The 17404-nt window shown below is 43.7% G+C and overlaps 1 long non-coding RNA gene across 1 annotated transcript in view; it reads left to right on the top strand.

The window, feature by feature from the left end:
• LOC137218216 (uncharacterized) overlaps nucleotides 1-12345 on the top strand; it is a 445417-nt gene extending 433072 nt beyond the window's left edge. The window contains exon 3 of the long non-coding RNA XR_010940535.1: nucleotides 12257-12345. This is a non-coding gene — a long non-coding RNA (uncharacterized lncRNA). The remainder of the gene's footprint in view (nucleotides 1-12256) is intronic.
• Nucleotides 12346-17404: the final 5059 nt, after the last annotated feature.

Here is a 17404-nt window from a genome sequence, read left to right as displayed (position 1 = left end):
TACACTTTTTTCAGATGGCCCTTTTGACCGGGGGGAAGTGAGACTTCATTGTAGTGCAGATTTCCTTTGCAAGCTTGCTTGGTTGGCCAAAAAGGGCGTATGCGTTTTTTCCTGAATATATTCAGGAAAAAACGCATACGCCCTTTTTGGCCAAGTGCATCATTGTGGACGTTCTGCCTCTTTTCCTATGCTTTCAATACAATTCCAGTCTACCTCCTGAAATCGGTTTCCTGCAATTCTGCCCCGCTTTCAAGTCCTCTTGGCAGCCTTACTTCAGTATATTTTTGGACAATAGCTGTCATTTATAACTCTGCAGGTTTGTGAATTACAGTGCCCCTGAGCTCCTTCCTTCATCTCGCTTTCTTGTGAGCTGGCCGCTACACCGCAGGATGGCTTCAGGCCCTATTCTGGTTCCAGCACGGCACGCTGAGCCATTGGTTAATTCCTCTTCCTGGTGGGAAATGAGAGTTAAATTTGCCCGTCCAGACACCTCCAGCTAGTCTCTCATTGGTTCTCGCTATTCCTGTTCATCTTCCGCAGAAATTGCAAACTGGGCCAAACAGGAGGTTAAAGGCGCTGACTGTCCAAGTGGGGAGAGTGTTAGTAAAGCGTCTGGAATGTTGCACCCGAGTATCAGGGGAGGAAAACTGAGACATATTTGAACACGTCTCCCATTCACACGGTTGATCATACTCTGGGTTCCACATGCATGTTTTAGCTGAAGGAAGAATACCTTAAGCCTGGGTAGTTGAAACCCGTGGAATGGGTACCATGCAATATGATTTAAAAGGGTCTTCATTTGCTCACCGAACCTCTCCAATCCTATCACTGCTGCGTTTATGCCCCGGTACACATGCTTGATTCTCTTTTGGAGACATAGCAATCCATAGGTTTTAAGATACTTACTAGTCAGGTACATTCTTAGGCGTTTAATATGGGGTGTTGAGTCCATTTCATTGAGCAAGGAGTAGGTCTTGTCTATTCCATATTTGGCTTAAGGAACTTTATCTGTGCTCATTTCAATCTCTGGTTTTATGCAGCACACCAACTCACCTTTCCCCTTAAGCAAGCATAAGTTGGTTTTCTAAATTTGAGAACCTCTTCTGTTTTGGAATTCAGTTCCTGTGTAGCCAAGTTTACATTCCGTGTATTAGTGATATCTTATGATGTTTCTTTTTCTGTGTGACTTATTTCAGTTAGAATCATCGTACCTGAATCCACTCATTATGCTGCTACGGGCCTGATGACATAGATTTCATTGCTGAGTGATACTGCATTGTACATAAGTACCACAAGTTCTTTATCCATTTTTCACTTTCTGTGATACTGAACTTGTACGGTAAACGAGGTTCTTGTAAACAGAGGCGTCCCAAACTTTGGGGTGGCTGTGTCTTTTTGATTTTAATTTCCCTAAGCTATAGGACCATAAGTGGAAGTGCCCTAGGCTCTGTTGCTTTGTTTTTTAGATGTTTCAGGAAACACCATACACTTCTCCCGAGTGTCTGTTGGCAATTTACATCCCGCCCATCAGGATAACAAGGCTCCCAGTTCTCCATGGCCTGTCCTGCCTTTCTGGATTTTACACTTTTTTCAGATGGCCCTTTTGACCGGGGGGAAGTGAGACTTCATTGTAGTGCAGATTTCCTTTGCAAGCTTGCTTGGTTGGCCAAAAAGGGCGTATGCGTTTTTTCCTGAATATATTCAGGAAAAAACGCATACGCCCTTTTTGGCCAAGTGCATCATTGTGGACGTTCTGCCTCTTTTCCTATGCTTTCAATGCAATTCCAGTCTACCTCCTGAAATCGGTTTCCTGCAATTCTGCCCCGCTTTCAAGTCCTCTTGGCAGCCTTACTTCAGTATATTTTTGGACGATAGCTGTCATTTATAACTCTGCAGGTTTGTGAATTACAGTGCCCCTGAGCTCCTTTCTTCAACTCGCTTTCTTGTGAGCTGGCCGCAACACCGCAGGATGGCTTCAGGCCCTAATCTGGTTCCGGCACGGCACGCTGAGCCTTTGGTTAATTCCTCTTCCTGGTGGGAAATGAGAGTTAAATTTGCCCGTCCAGACACCTCCAGCTAGTCTCTCATTGGTTCTCGCTATTCCTGTTCATCTTCCGCAGAAATTGCAAACTGGGCCAAACAGGAGGTTAAAGGGACTGACTCTCCAAGTCAGGAGAGTGTTAGTAAAGCGTCTGGAATGTTGCACCAGAGTACCAGGGTACGAAAACTGAGACATATTTGAACACGTCTCCCTTTCACACTGTTCATCATACTCTGGGTTCCACATGCATGTTTTAGCTGAAGGAAGAATACCTTAAACCTGGGTAGTTGAGACCCATGGAATGGGTACCAGGCAATATGACTTCCAAGGGTCTTCATTTGCTCACCGAACCTCTCCAGTCCTATCACTGCTGCGTTTATGCCCCTGTACACACGCTTGATTCTCTTTTGGAGACATAGCAATCCATAGGTTTTAAGATACTTACTAGTCAGGTACATTCTTAGTCGTTTAATATGCGGTGTTGAGTCCATTTCGTTGAGCAAGGAGTAGGTCTTGTCTATTCCATATTTGGCCTAAGGAACTTTATCTGTGCTCATTTCAATCTCTGGTTTTATGCAGCACCCCAACTCACCTTTCCCCTTAAGCAAGCATAAGTTGGTTTTCTAAATTTGAGACCCTGTTCTGTTTTGGAATTCAGTTCCTGTGTAGCCAAGTTTACATTCCGTGTATTAGTGATATCTTATGATGTTTCTTTTTCTGTGTGACTTATTTCAGTTAGAATCATCATACCTGAATCCACTCATTATGCTGCTACGGGCCTGATGACATAGATTTCATTGCTGAGTGATACTGCATTGTACATAAGTACCACAAGTTCTTTATCCATTTTTCACTTTCTGTGATACTGAACTTGTACGGTAAATGAGGTTCTTGTAAACAGAGGCGTCCCAAACTTTGGGGTGGCTGTGTCTTTTTGATTTTAATTTCCCTAAGCTATAGGACCATAAGTGGAAATGCCCTAGGCTCTGTTGCTTTGTTTTTTAGATGTTTCAGGAAACGCCATACACTTCTCCCGAGTGTCTGTTGGCAATTTACATCCCTCCCATCAGCATAACAAGGCTCCCAGTTCTCCATGGCCTGTCCTGCCTTTCTGGATTTTACACTTTTTTCAGATGGCCCTTTAAACCGGGGGGAAGTGAGACTTCATTGTAGTGCAGATTTCCTTTGCAAGTTTGCTTGGTTGGTCAAAAAGGGCGTATGCGTTTTTTCCTGAATATATTCAGGAAAAAATGCATACGCCCTTTTTAGCCAAGTGCATCATTGTGGACGTTCTGTCTCTTTTCCTATGCTTTCAATGCAATTCCAGTCTACGTCCTGAAATCGGTTTCCTGCAATTCTGCCCCGCTTTCAAGTCCTCTTGGCAGCCTTACTTCAGTATATTTTTGGACGATATCTGTCATTTATAACTCTGCAGGTTTGTGAATTACAGTGCCCCTGAGCTCCTTTCTTCAACTCGCTTTCTTGTGAGCTGGCCGCAACACCGCAGGATGGCTTCAGGCCCTAATCTGGTTTCGGCACGGCACGCTGAGCCTATGGTTAATTACTCTTCCTGGTGGGAAATGAGAGTTAAATTTGCCCGTCCAGACACCTCCAGCTAGTCTCTCATTGGTTCTCGCTATTCCTGTTCATCTTCCGCAGAAATTGCAAACTGGGCGAAACAGGAGGTTAAAGGGACTGACTCTCCAAGTCGGGAGAGTGTTAGTAAAGCGTCTAGAATGTTGCACCCGAGTACCAGGGTACGAAAACTGAGACATATTTGAACACGTCTCCCGATCACATGGTTGATCATACTCTAGGTTCCACATGCATGTTTTAGCTGAAGGAAGAATACCTTAAACCTGTGTAGTTGAAACCCGTGGAATGGGTACCATGCAATATGACTTCAAAGGGTCTTCATTTGCTCACCGAACCTCTCCAATCCTATCACTGCTGCCTTTATGCCCCTGTACACATGCTTGATTCTCTTTCGGAGACATAGCAATCCATAGGTTTTAAGATACTTACTAGTCAGGTACATTCTTAGGCGTTTAATATGCGGTGTTGAGGCCATTTCGTTGAGCAAGGAGTAGCACTTGTCTATTCCATATTTGGCTTAAGGAACTTTATCTGTGCTCATTTCAATCTCTGGTTGTATGCAGCACCCCAACTCACCTTTCCCCTTAAGCAAGCATAAGTTGGTTTTCTAAATTTGAGACCCTGTTCTATTCTGTAATTCAGTTCCTGTGTAGCCAAGTTTACATTCCGTGTATTACTGATATCTTACGATGTTTCTTTTTCTGTGTGACTTATTTCAGTTAGAATCATCATACCTGAATCCAGTCATTGTGCTGCTAAGGGCCTGATGACATAGATTTCATTGCTGAGTGATATTGCTTTGTAAGTAAATACCACAACTTCTTTATCCATTTTTCACTTTCTGCGATGTTATAGTTGTACTGTAAACGAGGTTCTTGTAAACAGATCCGTTCCATACTTTGGGGTGGCTGTGTCTTTTTGATTTTAATTTCCCTAAGCTATAGGACCATAAGTGGAAGTGCCCTAGGCTCTGTTGCTTTGTTTTTTAGATGTTTCAGGAAACACCATACACTTCTCCCGAGTGTTTGTTGGCAATTTACATCCCGCCCATCAGCATAACAAGGCTCTCAGTTCTCCATGGCCTGTCCTGCCTTTCTGGATTTTACACTTTTTTCAGATGGCCCTTTTGACCAGGGGGAAGTGAGACTTCATTGTAGTGCAGATTTCCTTTGCAAGCTTGCTTGGTTGGCCAAAAAGGGCGTATGCGTTTTTTCTTGAATATATTCAGGAAAAAACGCATACACCCTTTTTGGCCAAGTGCATCATTGTGGACGTTCTGCCTCTTTTCCTATGCTTTCAATACAATTCCAGTCTACCTCCTGAAATCGGTTTCCTGCAATTCTGCCCCGCTTTCAAGTCCTCTTGGCAGCCTTACTTCAGTATATTTTTGGACAATAGCTGTCATTTATAACTCTGCAGGTTTGTGAATTACAGTGCCCCTGAGCTCCTTCCTTCAACTCGCTTTCTTGTGACCTGGCCGCAACACCACAGGATGGCTTCAGGCCCTAATCTGGTTCCGGCACGGCACGCTGAGCCTTTGGTTATTTCCTCTTCCTGGTGGGAAATGAGAGTTAAATTTGCCCGTCCAGACACCTCCAGCTAGTCTCTCATTGGTTCTCGCTATTCCTGTTCATCTTCCGCAGAAATTGCAAACTGGGCCAAACAGGAGGTTAAAGGCGCTGACTGTCCAAGTGGGGAGAGTGTTAGTAAAGCGTCTGGAATGTTGCACCCGAGTATCAGGGGAGGAAAACTGAGACATATGTGAACACGTCTCCCATTCACACGGTTGATCATACTCTGGGTTCCACATGCATGTTTTACCTGAAGGAAGAATACCTTAAGCCTGGGTAGTTGAAACCCGTGGAATGGGTACCATGCAATATGACTTCAAAGGGTCTTCATTTGCTCACCGAACCTCTCCAATCCTATCACTGCTGCGTTTATGCCCCTCTACACATGCTTGATTCTCTTTCGGAGACATAGCAATCCATAGGTTTTAAGATACTTACTAGTCAGGTACATTCTTTGGCGTTTAATATGCGGTGTTGAGTCCATTTCGTTGAGCAAGGAGTAGCTCTTGTCTATTCCATATTTGGCTTAAGGAACTTTATCTGTGCTCATTTCAATCTCTGGTTTTATGCAGCACCCCAACTCACCTTTCCCCTTAAGCAAGCATAAGTTGGTTGTCTAAATTTGAGACCCTGTTCTGTTTTGTAATGCAGTTCCTGTGTAGCCAAGTTTACGTTCCGTGTATTAGTGATAATTTATGATGTTTCTTTTTCTGTGTGACTTATTTCAGTTAGAATCATTGTACCTGAATCCACTCATTATGCTTCTACGGGCCTGATGACATAGATTTCATTGCTGAGTGATACTGCATTGTACGTAAGTACCACAAGTTCTTTATCCATTTTTCACTTTCTGTGATACTGAACTTGTACGGTAAATGAGGTTCTTGTAAACAGAGGCGTCCCAAACTTTGGGGTGGCTGTGTCTTTTTGATTTTAATTTCCCTAAGCTATAGGACCATAAGTGGAAGTGCCCTAGGCTCTGTTGCTTTGTTTTTTAGATGTTTCAGGAAACACCATACACTTCTCCCGAGTGTCTGTTGGCAATTTACATCCCGCCCATCAGCATAACAAGGCTCCCAGTTCTCCATGGCCTGTCCTGTCTTTCTGGATTTTACACTTTTTTCAGATGGCCCTTTTGACCGGGGGGAAGTGAGACTTCATTGTAGTGCAGATTTCCTTTGCAAGCTTGCTTGGTTTTCCAAAAAGGGCGTATGCGTTTTTTCCTGAATATATTCAGGAAAAAACGCATACACCCTTTTTGGCCAAGTGCATCATTGTGGACGTTCTGCCTCTTTTCCTATGCTTTCAATGCAATTCCAGTCTACCTCCTGAAATCGGTTTCCTGCAATTCTGCCCCACTTTCAAGTCCTCTTGGCAGCCTTACTTCAGTATATTTTTGGACGATAGCTGTCATTTATAACTCTGCAGGTTTGTGAATTACAGTGCCCCTGAGCTCCTTTCTTCAACTCGCTTTCTTGTGAGCTGGCCGCAACACCGCAGGATGGCTTCAGGCCCTAATCTGGTTCCGGCACGGCACGCTGAGCCTTTGGTTATTTCCTCTTCCTGGTGGGAAATGAGAGTTAAATTTGCACGTCCAGACACCTCCAGCTAGTCTCTCATTGGTTCTCCCTATTCCTGTTCATCTTCCGCAGAAATTGCAAACTGGGCCAAACAGGAGGTTAAAGGCGCTGACTGTCCAAGTGGGGAGAGTGTTAGTAAAGCGTCTGGAATGTTGCACCCGAGTACCAGGGTACGAAAACTGAGACATATTTGAACACGTCTCCCGATCACATGGTTGATCATACTCTAGGTTCCACATGCATGTTTTAGCTGAAGGAAGAATACCTTAAACCTGGGTAGTTGAAACCCGTGGAATGGGTACCATGCAATATGACTTCAAAGGGCCTTCATTTGCTCACCAAACCTCTCCAATCCTATCACTGCTGCGTTTATGCGCCTGTACACATGTTTGATTCTCTTTCGGAGACATAGCAATCCATAGGTTTTAAGATACTTACTAGTCAGGTACATTCTTAGGCGTTTAATATGCGGTGTTGAGTCCATTTCGTTGAGCAAGGAGTAGCTCTTGTCTATTCCATATTTGGCTTAAGGAACTTTATCTGTGCTCATTTCAATCTCTGGTTTTATGCAGCACCCCAACTCACCTTTCCCCTTAAGCAAGCATATGTTGGTTTTCTAAATTTGAGACCCTGTTCTATTCTGTAATTCAGTTCCTGTGTAGCCAAGTTTACATTCCGTGTATTAGTGATATCTTATGATGTTTCTTTTTCTGTGTGACTTATTTCAGTTAGAATCATCGTACCTGAATCCACTCATTATGCTGCTACGGGCCTGATGACATAGATTTCATTGCTGAGTGATACTGCATTATACGTAAGTACCACAAGTTCTTTATCCATTTTTCACTTTCTGTGATACTGAACTTGTACGGTAAATGAGGTTCTTGTAAACAGAGGCGTCCCAAACTTTGGGGTGGCTGTGTCTTTTTGATTTTAATTTCCCTAAGCTATAGGACCATAAGTGGAAGTGCCCTAGGCTCTGTTGCTTTGTTTTTTAGATGTTTCAGGAAACACCATACACTTCTCCCGAGTGTCTGTTGGCAATTTACATCCCGCCCATCAGCATAACAAGGCTCCCAGTTCTCCATGGCCTGTCCTGCCTTTCTGGATTTTACACTTTTTTCAGATGGCCCTTTTGACCGGGGGGAAGTGAGACTTCATTGTAGTGCAGATTTCCTTTGCAAGCTTGCTTGGTTGGCCAAAAAGTGCGTATGCGTTTTTTCCTGAATATATTCAGGAAAAAACGCATACGCACTTTTTGGCCAAGTGCATCATTGTGGACGTTCTGCCTCTTTTCCTATGCTTTCAATGCAATTCCAGTCTACCTCCTGAAATCGGTTTCCTGCAATTCTGCCCCGCTTTCAAGTCCTCTTGGCAGCCTTACTTCAGTATATTTTTGGACGATAGCTGTCATTTATAACTCTGCAGATTTGTGAATTACAGTGCCCCTGAGCTCCTTTCTTCAACTCGCTTTCTTGTGAGCTGGCTGCAACACCGAAGGATTGCTTCACGCCCTAATCTGGTTCCAGCACGGAACGCTGAGCCTTTGGTTATTTCCTCTTCCTGGTGGCAAATGAGAGTTCAATTTGCCCGTCCAGACACCTCCAGCTAGTCTCTCATTGGTTCTCCCTATTCCTGTTCATCTTCCGCAGAAATTGCAAACTGGGCCAAACAGGAGGTTAAAGGCGTTGACTCTCCAAGTGGGGAGAGTGTTAGTAAAGCGTCTGGAATGTTGCACCCGAGTACCAGGGGAGGAAAACTGAGACATATTTGAACATGTCTCCCGTTCACACAGTTGATCATACTCTGGGTTCCACATGCATGTTTTAGCTGAAGGAAGAATACCTTAAACCTGCAGAGTTGAGACCCGTGGAATGGGTACCATGTAATATGATTTCAATGGGTCTTCATTTGCTCACCGAACCTCTCCAATCCTAACACTGCTGCGTTTATGCCCCTGTACACACGCTTGATTCTCTTTTGGAGACATAGCAATCCATAGGTTTTAAGATACTTACTAGTCAGGTACATTCTTAAGCGTTTAATATGGGGTGTTGAGTCCATTTCGTTGAGCAAGGAGTAGCTCTTGTCTATTCCATATTTGGCTTAAGGAACTTTATCTGTGCTCATTTCAATCTCTGGTTTTATGCAGCACCCCAACGCACCTTTTCTCTTAAGCAAGCATATGTTGGTTTTCTAAATTTGAGACACTGTTCTGTTCTGTAATTCAGTTCCTGTGTAGCCAAGTTTACATTCCGTGTATTAGTGATATCTTATGATGTTTCCTTTTCTGTGTGACTTATTTCAGTTAGAATCGTCGTACCTGAATCCACTCATTATGCTGCTACGGGCCTGATGACATAGATTTCATTGCTGAGTGATACTGCATTATACATAAGTACCACAAGTTCTTTATCCATTTTTCACTTTCTGTGATACTAAACTTGTACGGTAAATGAGGTTCTTGTAAACAGAGGCGTCCCAAACTTTGGGGTGGCTGTGTCTTTTTGATTTTAATTTCCCTAAGCTATAGGACCATAAGTGGAAGTGCCCTAGGCTCTGTTGCTTTGTTTTTTAGATGTTTCAGGAAACACCATACACTTCTCCCGAGTGTCTGTTGGCAATTTACATCTCGCCCATCAGCATAACAAGGCTCCCAGTTCTCCATGGCCTGTCCTGCCTTTCTGGATTTTACACGTTTTTCAGATGGCCCTTTTGACCGTGGGGAAGTGAGACTTCATTGTAGTGCAGATTTCCTTTGCAAGCTTGCTTGGTTGGCCAAAAAGTGCGTATGCGTTTTTTCCTGAATATATTCAGGAAAAAACGCATACGCACTTTTTGGCCAAGTGCATCATTGTGGACGTTCTGCCTCTTTTCCTATGCTTTCAATGCAATTCCAGTCTACCTCCTGAAATCGGTTTCCTGCAATTCTGCCCTCCTTTCAATTCCTCCTGGCAGCCTTACTTCAGTATATTTTTGGACGATAGCTGTCATTTATAACTCTGCAGATTTGTGAATTACAGTGCCCCTGAGCTCCTTTCTTCAACTCGCTTTCTTGTGAGCTGGCCGCAACACCGAAGGATTGCTTCAGGCCCTAATCTGGTTCCAGCACGGCACGCTGAGCCTTTGGTTATTTCCCCTTCCTGGTGGCAAATGAGAGTTAAATTTTTCCGTCCAGACACCTCCAGCTAGTCTCTCATTGGTTCTCGTTATTCCTGTTCATCTTCCGCAGAAATTGCAAACTGGGCCAAACAGGAGGTTAAAGGCGTTGACTCTCCAAGTGGGGAGAGTGTTAGTAAAGCGTCTGGAATGTTGCACCCGAGTACCAGGGGAGGAAAACTGAGACATATTTGAACATGTCTCCCATTCACACAGTTGATCATACTCTGGGTTCCACATGCATGTTTTAGCTGAAGGAAGAATACCTTAAACCTGCAGAGTTGAGACCCGTGGAATGGGTACCATGTAATATGATTTCAATGGGTTTTCATTTGCTCACCGAACCTCTCCAATCCTATCACTGCTGCGTTTATGCCCCTGTACACACGCTTGATTCTCCTTTGGAGACATAGCAATCCATAGGTTTTAAGATACTTACTAGTCAGGTACATTCTTAAGCGTTTAATATGGGGTGTTGAGTCCATTTCGTTGAGCAAGGAGTAGCTCTTGTCTATTCCATATTTGGCTTAAGGAACTTTATCTGTGCTCATTTCAATCTCTGGTTTTATGCAGCACCCCAACTCACCTTTCCCCTTAAGCAAGCATATGTTGGTTTTCTAAATTTGAGACCCTGTTCTGTTTTGGAATTCAGTTCCTGTGTAGCCAAGTTTACATTCCGTGTATTAGTGATATCTTATGATGTTTCCTTTTCTGTGTGACTTATTTCAGTTAGAATCATCGTACCTGAATCCACTCATTATGCTGCTACGGGCCTGATGACATAGATTTCATTGCTGAGTGATACTGCATTGTACGTAAGTACCACAAGTTCTTTATCCATTTTTCACTTTCTGTGATACTGAACTTGTACGGTAAACGAGGTTCTTGTAAACAGAGGCGTCCCAAACTTTGGGGTGGCTGTGTCTTTTTGATTTTAATTTCCCTAAGCTATAGGACCATAAGTGGAAGTGCCCTAGGCTCTGTTGCTTTGTTTTTTAGATGTTACAGGAAACACCATACACTTCTCCCCAGTGTCTGTTGGCAATTTACATCCCGCCCATCAGCATAACAAGGCTCCCAGTTCTCCATGGCCTGTCCTGCCTTTCTGGATTTTACACTTTTTTCAGATGGCCCTTTTGACCGGGGGGAAGTGAGACTTCATTGTAGTGCAGATTTCGTTTGCAAGCTTGCTTGGTTGGCCAAAAAGGGCGTATGCGTTTTTTCCTGAATATATTCAGGAAAAAACGCATACGCCCTTTTTGGCCAAGTGCATCATTGTGGACGTTTTGCCTCTTTTCCTATGCTTTCAATGCAATTCCAGTCCACCTCCTGAAATCGGTTTCCTGCAATTCTGCCCCGCTTTCAAGTCCTCTTGGCAGCCTTACTTCAGTATATTTTTGGACGATAGCTGTCATTTATAACTCTGCAAGATTGTGAATTACAGTGCCCCTGAGCTCCTTTCTTCAACTCGCTTTCTTGTGAGCTGGCCGCAACACCGCAGGATGGCTTCAGGCCCTAATCTGGTTCCGGCACGGCACGCTGAGCCTTTGGTTATTTCCTCTTCCTGGTGGGAAATGAGAGTTAAATTTGCCCGTCCAGACACCTCCAGCTAGTCTCTCATTGGTTCTCCCTATTCCTGTTCATCTTCTGCAGAAACTGCAAAAAGGGCCAAACAGGAGGTTAAAGGAAATGACTCTCCAAGTCGGGAGAGTGTTAGTAATGTGTCTGGAATGTTGCACCCGAGTACCAGGGGATGAAAACTGTGACATATTTGAACAGGTCTCCCGAACACATGTTGGATCATAGTCTGGGTTCCACATGCATGTTTTAGCTGAAGGAAGAATCCCTGAATCCTGGAGAGTTGAGACCCGTGGAATGGGTACCATGCAATATGACTTCAAAGGTTCTTCATTTGCTCACCGAACCTCTCCAATCCTATCACTGCTGCGTTTATGCCCCTGTACACATGCTTGATTCTCTTTTGGAGACATAGCAATCCATAGGTTTTCAGATACTTACAAGTCAGGTACATTCTTAGGCGTTTAATATGGGGTGTTGAGTCCATTTCGTTGAGCAAGGAGTAGCTCTTGTCTATTACATATTTGGCTTAAGGAACTTTATCTGTGCTCATTTCAATCTCTGGTTTTATGCAACACCCCAACTCACCTTTCCCCTTAAGCAAGCATAAGTTGGTTTTCTAAATTTGAGACCCTGTTCTGTTTTGTAATGCAGTTCCTGTGTAGCCAAGTTTACATTCCGTGTATTAGTGATATCTTATGATGTTTCTTTTTCTGTGTGACTTATTTCAGTTAGAATCATCATACCTGAATCCACTCATTATGCTGCTATGGGCCTGATGACATAGATTTCATTGCTGAGTGATATTGCATTGTACGTAAGTACCACAACTTCTTTATCCATTTTTCGCTCTTTGCGATATTGAACTTGTACCGTAAACGAGGTTCTTGTAAACAGAGCCGTCCCAAACTTTGGGGTGGCTGTGTCTTTTTGATTTTAATTTCCCTATGCTAAAGGACCATATGTGGAAGTGCCCTAGGCTCTGTTGCTTTGTGTTTTAGATGTTTCAGGAAACACCATACACTTCTCCCGAGTGTCTGTTGGCAATTTACATCCCGCCCATCAGCATAACAAGGCTCCCAGTTCTCCATGGCCTGTCCTGCCTTTCTGGATTTTACACTTTTTTCAGATGGCCCTTTTGACCGGGGGGAAGTGAGACTTCATTGTAGTGCAGATTTCCTTTGCAAGCTTGCTTGGTTGGCCAAAAAGGGCGTATGCGTTTTTTCCTGAATATATTCAGGAAAAAACGCATACGCCCTTTTTGGCCAAGTGCATCATTGTGGACGTTCTGCCTCTTTTCCTATGCTTTCAATACAATTCCAGTCTACCTCCTGAAATCGGTTTCCTGCAATTCTGCCCCGCTTTGAAGTCCTCTTGGCAGCCTTACTTCAGTATATTTTTGGACAATAGCTGTCATTTATAACTCTGCAGGTTTGTGAATTACAGTGCCCCTGAGCTCCTTCCTTCAACTCGCTTTCTTGTGAGCTGGCCGCTACACCGCAGAATGGCTTCAGGCCCTAATCTGGTTCCGGCACGGCACGCTGAGCCTTTGGTTATTTCCTCTTCCTGGTGGGAAATGAGAGTTAAATTTGCCCGTCCAGACACCTCCAGCTAGTCTCTCATTGGTTCTCGCTATTCCTGTTCATCTTCCGCAGAAATTGCAAATTGGGCCAAACAGGAGGTTAAAGGCGCTGACTCTCCAAGTGGGGAGAGTGTTAGTAAAGCGTCTGGAATATTGCACCCGAGTACCAGGGTACGAAAACTGAGACATATTTGAACACGTCTCCCGTTCACACGGTTGATCATACTCTGGGTTCCACATGCATGTTTTAGCTGAAGGAAGAATACCTTAAACCTGGGTAGTCGAAACCCGTGGAATGGGTACCATGCAATATGACTTCAAAGGGTCTTCATTTGCTCACCGAACCTCTCCAATCCTATCACTGCTGCATTTATGCCCCTGTACACATGCTTGATTCTCTTTCGGAGACATAGCAATCCATAGGTTTTAAGATACTTACTAGTCAGGTACATTCTTAGGCGTTTAATATGGGGTGTTGAGTCCATTTCGTTGAGCAAGGAGTAGCTCTTGTCTATTCCATATTTGGCTTAAGGAACTTTATCTGTGCTCATTTCAATCTCTTGTTTTATGCAGCACCCCAACTCACCTTTACCCTTAAGCAAGCATAAGTTGGTTTTCTAAATTTGAGACCCTGTTCTGTTCTGTAATTCAGTTCCTGTGTAGCCAAGTTTACATTCTGTGTATTACTGATATCTTATGATGTTTCTTTTTCTGTGTGACTTATTTCAGTTAGAATCATCGTACCTGAATCCACTCATTATGCTGCTCCGGGCCTGATGACATAGATTTCATTGCTGAGTGATACTGCATTGTACGTAAGTACCACAAGTTCTTTATCCATTTTTCACTTTCTGTGATATTGATCTTGTACGGTAAACGAGGTTCTTGTAAACAGAGGCGTCCCAAACTTTGGGGTGGCTGTGTCTTTATGATTTTAATTTCCCTAAGCTTTAGGACCATAAGTGGAAGTGCCCTAGGCTCTGTTGCTTTGTTTTTTAGATGTTTCAGGAAACACCATACACTTCTCCCGAGTGTCTGTTGGCAATTTACATCCCGCCCATCAGCATAACAAGGCTCCCAGTTCTCCATGGCCTGTCCTGCCTTTCTGGATTTTACACTTTTTTCAGATGGCCCTTTTGACCGGGGGGAAGTGAGACTTCATTGTAGTGCAGATTTCCTTTGCAAGCTTGCTTGGTTGGCCAAAAAGGGCGTATGCGTTTTTTCCTGAATATATTCAGGAAAAAACGCATACGCCCTTTTTGGCCAAGTGCATCATTGTGGACGTTCTGCCTCTTTTCCTATGCTTTCAATGCAATTCCAGTCTACCTCCTGAAATCGGTTTCCTGCAATTCTGCCCCGCTTTCAAGTCCTCTTGGCAGCCTTACTTCAGTATATTTTTGGACGATAGCTGTCATTTATAACTCTGCAGGTTTGTGAATTACAGTGCCCCTGAGCTCCTTTCTTCAACTCGCTTTCTTGTGAGCTGGCCGCAACACCGCAGGATGGCTTCAGGCCCTAATCTGGTTCCGGCACGGCACGCTGAGCCTTTGGTTAATTCCTCTTCCTGGTGGGAAATTAGAGTTAAATTTGCCCGTCCAGACACCTCCAGCTAGTCTCTCATTGGTTCTCGCTATTCCTGTTCATCTTCCGCAGAAATTGCAAACTGGGCCAAACAGGAGGTTAAAGGGACTGACTCTCCAAGTCAGGAGAGTGTTAGTAAAGCGTCTGGAATGTTGCACCAGAGTACCAGGGTACGAAAACTGAGACATATTTGAACACATCTCCCTTTCACACTGTTCATCATACTCTGGGTTCCACATGCATGTTTTAGCTGAAGGAAGAATACCTTAAACCTGGGTAGTTGAGACCCATGGAATGGGTACCAGGCAATATGACTTCCAAGGGTCTTCATTTGCTCACCGAACCTCTCCAGTCCTATCACTGCTGCGTTTATGCCCCTGTACACACGCTTGATTCTCTTTTGGAGACATAGCAATCCATAGGTTTTAAGATACTTACTAGTCAGGTACATTCTTAGTCGTTTAATATGCGGTGTTGAGTCCATTTCGTTGAGCAAGGAGTAGGTCTTGTCTATTCCATATTTGGCCTAAGGAACTTTATCTGTGCTCATTTAAATCTCTGGTTTTATGCAGCACCCCAACTCACCTTTCCCCTTAAGCAAGCATAAGTTGGTTTTCTAAATTTGAGACCCTGTTCTGTTTTGGAATTCAGTTCCTGTGTAGCCAAGTTTACATTCCGTGTATTAGTGATATCTTATGATGTTTCTTTTTCTGTGTGACTTATTTCAGTTAGAATCATCGTACCTGAATCCACTCATTATGCTGCTACGGGCCTGATGACATAGATTTCATTGCTGAGTGATACTGCATTGTACATAAGTACCACAAGTTCTTTATCCATTTTTCACTTTCTGTGATACTGAACTTGTACGGTAAATGAGGTTCTTGTAAACAGAGGCGTCCCAAACTTTGGGGTGGCTGTGTCTTTTTGATTTTAATTTCCCTAAGCTATAGGACCATAAGTGGAAATGCCCTAGGCTCTGTTGCTTTGTTTTTTAGATGTTTCAGGAAACGCCATACACTTCTCCCGAGTGTCTGTTGGCAATTTACATCCCGCCCATCAGCATAACAAGGCTCCCAGTTCTCCATGGCCTGTCCTGCCTTTCTGGATTTTACACTTTTTTCAGATGGCCCTTTTGACCGGGGGGAAGTGAGACTTCATTGTAGTGCAGATTTCCTTTGCAAGCTTGCTTGGTTTTCCAAAAAGGGCGTATGCGTTTTTTCCTGAATATATTTAGGAAAAAACGCATACGCCCTTTTTGGCCAAGTGCATCATTGTGGACGTTCTGCCTCTTTTCCTATGCTTTCAATACAATTCCAGTCTACCTCCTGAAATCGGTTTCCTGCAATTCTGCCCCGCTTTCAAGTCCTCTTGGCAGCCTTACTTCAGTATATTTTTTTACGATAGCTGTCATTTATAACTCTGCAGGTTTGTGAATTACAGTGCCCCTGAGATCCTTTCTTCAACTCGCTTTCTTCTGAGCTGGCCGCAACACCGCAGGATGGCTTCAGGCCCTAATCTGGTTCCGGCACGGCACGCTGAGCCTTTGGTTATTTCCTCTTCCTGGTGGGAAATTAGAGTTAAATTTGCCCGTCCAGACACCTCCAGCTAGTCTCTCATTGGTTCTCCCTATTCCTGTTCATCTTCCGCAGAAATTGCAAACTGGGCCAAACAGGAGGTTAAAGGCGCTGACTGTCCAAGTGGGGAGAGTGTTAGTAAAGCGTCTGGAATGTTGCACCCGAGTACCAGGGTACGAAAACTGAGACATATTTGAACACGTCTCCCGATCACATGGTTGATCATACTCTAGGTTCCACATGCATGTTTTAGCTGAAGGAAGAATACCTTAAACCTGGGTAGTTGAAACCCGTGGAATGGGTACCATGCAATATGACTTCAAAGGGTCTTCATTTGCTCACCGAACCTCTCCAATCCTATCACTGCTGCCTTTATGCCCCTGTACACATGCTTGATTCTCTTTCGGAGACATAGCAATCCATAGGTTTTAAGATACTTACTAGTCAGGTACATTCTTAGGCGTTTAATATGCGGTGTTGAGGCCATTTCGTTGAGCAAGGAGTAGCTCTTGTCTATTCCATATTTGGCTTAAGGAACTTTATCTGTGCTCATTTCAATCTCTGGTTGTATGCAGCACCCCAACTCACCTTTCCCCTTAAGCAAGCATAAGTTGGTTTTCTAAATTTGAGACCCTGTTCTATTCTGTAATTCAGTTCCTGTGTAGCCAAGTTTACATTCCGTGTATTACTGATATCTTACGATGTTTCTTTTTCTGTGTGACTTATTTCAGTTAGAATCATCATACCTGAATCCAGTCATTGTGCTGCTAAGGGCCTGATGACATAGATTTCATTGCTGAGTGATATTGCTTTGTAAGTAAATACCACAACTTCTTTATCCATTTTTCACTTTCTGCGATGTTAAACTTGTACTGTAAACGAGGTTCTTGTAAACAGATCCGTTCCATACTTTGGGGTGGCTGTGTCTTTTTGATTTTAATTTCCCTAAGCTATAGGACCATAAGTGGAAGTGCCCTAGGCTCTGTTGCTTTGTTTTTTAGATGTTTCAGGAAACACCATACACTTCTCCCGAGTGTTTGTTGGCAATTTACATCCCGCCCATCAGCATAACAAGGCTCTCAGTTCTCCATGGCCTGTCCTGCCTTTCTGGATTTTACACTTTTTTCAGATGGCCCTTT

This window comes from Pseudorca crassidens, unplaced genomic scaffold (genome assembly GCF_039906515.1).
Source record: "Pseudorca crassidens isolate mPseCra1 unplaced genomic scaffold, mPseCra1.hap1 Scaffold_63, whole genome shotgun sequence".
NCBI lineage: Eukaryota > Metazoa > Chordata > Mammalia > Artiodactyla > Delphinidae > Pseudorca > Pseudorca crassidens.
Note: the sequence above shows the minus strand (reverse complement) of the source record. Positions and strands in the feature narration are given on the sequence as shown.